The following is a 5,617-nucleotide window of genomic DNA, read 5'->3' on the forward strand; positions in this document are numbered from 1 at the left end:
TTTTTTTTTTTCAAAAGATACTTTCGACGACAAATTTTCGTTGTTGACACTTCTTTTTTTATTGCGAATACGTTTATTATAAGAGAAATTTATAAGACACATCGTTATTGAAATTGAAAAATTGTCATATGAAATTATATTTAGGATAAAAAAGCGGAATCTGCTTATTCGAGAGGTATTTTCTCTTTGATAACCCTTAACATGAAGTGTTATGAAAAAACGCTGCAAGTTTCGCAACATTTCTATGTAACTTAGTGCTTAAATTGACAGTTTTGGTGTTAGTGGAGATGTGGCTTTCCGAGAGCTCTGACTGTGCATTTGTTATAACTGGATATAAGTAGCCCAACACACATAGGGATAACTTTGGTGGAGGAGTTAAAGATAGATTTTTTATGATGAAATGTTAAACATAAGAGGTTGTTAAAGATTTTAACTTTGTCGATGATATTATGGAAGTCATTATATCTTATTTTTCGGTGCTACTTTTCGTAATAATGACGGTCATTATATTTCATTTAATAGTTGGTAAATTTCGGCAACTTATTTTTGTGTTTATTGCTGCACTGGTGCTGATGCTGCACTTTTTAAAGGATTTTTTTTTTTTTTTGTCAAGTGGTCAATAAATTCCCTATCCATGATAAGATTATGGTAACAGGGGATTTTTAATTAAATATTTTGAATACACTAGTAGTGCCATAACCTTTGAGTTCTCTTGCTTAAGGGTACACTCAAGCACACTATTTTATCTTATTTCTCTCCCTCTTACTTTGTTAAAGCTTTTATAGTTTATATAGGAGATATTTCAATAATGGTACTCTTATTAAAATATTTTATTTTCCTTTTTTTTCCTTTCCTCACTGGGTTATTTTCACTGTTGAAGCCCCTGGGCTTATAGCATCCTGCTTTTCCAACTATGGTTGTAGCTTAGCAAGTAATAATAATAATAATAATAATAATAATAATAATAATAATAATAATAATAATAATAATAATAAACTTATATTGATGTATTTTCAACCAGTATGCTAGGCCATGAATATTTTCCTGTCTTTGCATCCCCTACTAAGTTTACCGAGTCTAACCATATAACATCATTTTCTTTGATTAATATTAAACACCTGGTCTAACTTTAAAATAGGGACTACTCATTCGTCAGGCGTTGTGCTATTTTCTTTGACAGACCATTTCCAAGTATATGTTTGAAAATTGTAAAACTACTGTAATGACTATACAGTCTAGACTAATTAATGTAACTACTATCCAGATGTTTATTAACTGTGTCTAACTCATATTTCCGATAGGTATTTCTAACACATACCGTAATGTTTCTTTCAACGAGTTCTTCCATATATTGCTCGAGTGTTATGATTCTGCTTTCCCCATCAAAAGAAAGAGGGTAAGAAGGAGTCTAGTTAGGCCCCTGTGGGTAACACCCGAACTAAAGAGTTGCACAAGGAAAAAGTAAAAGTTTTCCAATCATGAAACGTGGGTTGGTACATAAGCGATAGTTTGATATGTACAAAAATTTAATGATTTAGGTTGCAAATAAAATCAAAATGAGGTATGGCATGAGTAAGTTTGAGACTTGTAAGGGGGATATTTATAAAACTTGGTTTTACATCAATACCCTGCTTGGCCTTGGTGTAAAGGTATATGTGTGGGTGGTAATGATGGAGGAAGGGACAGTTATTAATGGTCCAAAAAAGTAAATTCTTTTGCTATTTTTTTCATGAATATTGTTTCACGTCTTACCGAGAATCTACCCCTTGTTATAAATCTTGTGTATTTTGATGATATATGTCGAATTTATCACACATTCTTCTTGGCTCCAACATATGAGGGTAAGGTGTGTACAGTATTGCAATCAATGGCAGGAAAAGGAAACAGCCTAATTGACATTAAACCCTGTGTACTCCTAATAGTTAGCGATACTGTTGGAAGTATCATTGTGTACTTACATACATGAGCATTGCTCAAGGCTTGTACCCTGATCTACATTGGGTTGGTCGGGTTATCCCAGTCAGGAGATGTAACAGAAACTAGTAACTATAGACCCATTACAACGTAACAACTATAAATATTTTTGCTAATGCCACCCAGACACTTGCACGAATTTGTGGCACGCAGTGGCACGACTCGAGTCGTGCCAATGCACAAACTAGTCGTAAACTGGCGTGAATTGTATGTAATCCCGTCGTGACATCGTGGCATGTTGTGACGAGAATTTTGAAATGTTGAAAATATTGGTCACGACAAAATTTTGCGACCGGGTCGTGAACTATGCGCAAACTGTTCGTGAACTTGTCGTGATGATGTGAGAGAATGCGTGCCAGTGCGTAGCAATGCTGCCATGCCACGACTGTTACAAACTACCATGAATAGTTCACGAACAGCTCACGTCGACTTCACATGTAGTTGACGACATGTTCATGAATATGCGCGCGTCGCAGCGTGGCTGGGCCTTCCCACTGACATGGACACGTGTACTTCACGCATTGATGGCACGGGCAGTTCACGACTAGTTTACGCACTTTGCGACTAGTTTACGCACTTCACAACTAGTTTACGCACTTCATGAACAGTTTGCGCATGGCACGAGCAGTTCACAATCAGTTCAGGAACAGTTCACGAGCAGTTCACGAATACTGCACGACAGCGGCGCTCGCGTCGGTGTGGGGGTATATATAGAGCTTCCTGGACACTGCTCGCCATTCCAGAGGTCGCCAGCGCAGAGACAACATGCCTAAAACCAAGCTGACAAAAGGAAGAGGGAGAAGGCCAGAAGCCAACAGGCCAGAGGCAGAGACCGCTGATAGAGATAATTTTCCTCAGTCATCTATATCAAGTCTCGATATCGTGATCCCGGAGACACAGCAGGATCCAATCGAACGCCAGAGACAGCCATCCAGTGAGGACGAGGCTAACAGATAGCAGAAGAAGCGGGTCCGGGTGTCCAAGAAAGAAATCCCTGAATACCGCTGGACAGAAGAGGCTAAGTTTAGGTTAGCCGACCTTGTGAAGGAGAGCCCCCAGCTGTATGACAAGAAGCACAAGGAGTGGCTCAACGTGGCGTCCAAGAACAGCCGATGGGACCGACTTGGAGAGCAGCTGGAGCCTCCTGCCAATGGTGCCCAATGCAAGAAGCATTACGAGAACTTGAGAACCAGTGTGGGGAAGATTATGAAAAAGGAGAAGAGTGGAGCTGGCCAGCCCCAAAGGAGTGCCCGTGACGACCAGATCATGGAGACCTGGAGTTTCCTGATACAACACATCGTCCGGGAAGAGACAGTCCCCAGTGAGCAGTTTGCTGTCCCAGAGTTCTCTGCAGTGACGGTCAGCGACGGAGATGATGATGAAGTGAGGTCCACAGGTTCTCACAGCCAAGCATCTACTAGCACCGGGAAGGGCAAGGGCAAGGGGAAGCAGTCCAGCCCACCAACAACACAGACAGCCACCACAACCGCCGACACCTGGGTGACCCACAGCAACCTCAGTAATGTAGTGCAAAAGGTGAAAATCCTAATGTCTACATGCAGATTGTATTCCAGTTTCATCCACTGCTTTTGACATGCCATGTGAAATATGTTGCATTGTAATGCTGAACTAAATTGTTACAATGTTTGTATGTTTCAGATCATCTCCAAAGCAGAATCCTTGACGCCAACCCCCTCATACACCGACCAGCACGAGATCGTACACAATTTTTCGTGCTTGCTGGAAGGCCATATGCATGCCATCCCGGAGGACTACTGGCATGAATTCCAGATAGACTGCCTCAACCTTGTACACCGCTACAGGCAGCGGCGTCAGCTCTTCCAGCAGCCACATCAACAACCACTCATGACCTTGCCAGGCCCATAGCATCAGCAACCTTGGCAGCCCCCTCAGCAGCAGCAGCTCTGGCATCAACCTCAACCAGCAACCTTGCAGGCACGGCCAGAGCAGCAGCAGCAGCAGTCTCAGCAGCAACCTCCAGCCAGTCTGCCATCACCTGTAATGTGGATGCCACCCCAGTCACTACAGTCTTCAGGCCAGTCCTCCAGACCCCATACCACGGAGTGGCAACCAGGGATTCCACCTGCACCGTTAGCCACCCTTGTCCAGGCTCCTTCAGTGTTCGTCGCTGTCAGCCACATTCAAGACACCTGTGACACCACTAAGCTTCCCGGTCCTGACCCTGAGATCCGTCGAGAACAACATAGAAGAGGGCATGTCACCCTCATCCTCCTACACCTCCAAGGAACTCAACACACCACTAGTCCATCGGGTATCCCCACATAGCAGTACCACAACCAGCAAGGACACTGACTGAGATGTGACACTTCTAAATATTTGTAAATAATTGGACTGTGATACTTGTACATATTTGATGTTTGCTGTTTTCATGTTAATAAAATGCTTTCTTATTTCAAGACACTTGATTTTCTCTTCAACTTCAAAATAAAGTGAAAGAAAAAAAAAACGAGAAAGAAAAGAAAAAGAAACCAAAAAATAAAGGGCAACGAAAACACACACGAAAAATAAACTTTTCTTTTATTTCAAAAAGGGAATAACTGTGGATGCAGCTCATGGAGCTACTACCATTCTTTCTTGCCAATGGACAGCACCAGCAGGGGACATGTAGTAATGTGAAAGGTAGTCTCGCTGATCCTTTGCATCCTTTTGGGTATGATGGCCGGTTAGAGACAGCAGCCCCTGCAGGTGTCGCTCAGTCCTCCATCCACCAGGGATCAGATCATTTGTGTCCGGATCTGCGCGGTCCACTTCTGAAATTTCGTGTGGGTATCTGATGAGGATGATGTTGTGCAGGACACAGGCACACATGGTGATCAGGTGGATGGTGTCGGGGTACTGATGCATCGTCATCAAGAAGCAACGGAACCTTTGACACAAAATTCCAAAGGCATTCTCCACGACACGTTGGGCACGAGACAACCTGTAGCTATATATGCGTTCTCGTAGGACTTGTGACCGAGGAGAGAATGGTTTCATCATCCAGGTTCGGAGAGCAAAGGTGTCATCCCCTACGAAGTGATAGGGCACTGGCTGGTCATAATTAGGGAGTGGTTCTGGTTGAGGAACTCAAGCTCTGCTCTGTTCTCTTTTACAGCATCATGCAGGGAACAGTTACTCCATGTTCCTCCATTTGACCCACCACCCTCTGCCCCAACATCCTCATAGAGGAGCTTGTAGGTAGCATCTGCCACAGCCATCAGTACAATACTGTGGAAGCCCTTGTGGTTGTAGTAGTAAGAGCCAGCATTGGGTGGCTTCTTTATGGCAATGTGCTTGCCGTCCACATCCCCCAGACAGTTGTGGTAATTCCATCTGGAGCTGAACCTGGCAACAACTTCCTTCCACTCCTCTTAATTTTTGGGGCAGCGCAGCACTTCGTCCTTGTAGACCGCGATGATGGCTTTACACACCTCGGGTATGAACTTGCAGATGGTACTTGCTTCAACCCTGAAGCTGTACTGCAGACTTTGATAGGAATTTCCAGTGGCTAAAAAGCGGAGGGTGGCAGCCAGCTTGAGTCCAACTTGAAGTGGTTCCCTCATGAAGGTGGACTGCTTCTGGAAGCGAGGGGTTAACTTCTAAACCAACTCTTGGAACAGGT

At 43.5% G+C, this 5,617-nt stretch overlaps 1 pseudogene; it reads left to right on the top strand.

Annotated features, from left to right (window-relative positions):
- The first annotated feature begins 2,589 nt into the window (after window positions 1–2,589).
- On the top strand, window positions 2,590–4,281 carry LOC137635748 (uncharacterized; annotated as a pseudogene).
- The last annotated feature ends 1,336 nt before the right edge of the window (window positions 4,282–5,617 follow it).

This window comes from Palaemon carinicauda, chromosome 3, assembly GCF_036898095.1.
Source record: "Palaemon carinicauda isolate YSFRI2023 chromosome 3, ASM3689809v2, whole genome shotgun sequence".
Taxonomy (NCBI): domain Eukaryota; kingdom Metazoa; phylum Arthropoda; class Malacostraca; order Decapoda; family Palaemonidae; genus Palaemon; species Palaemon carinicauda.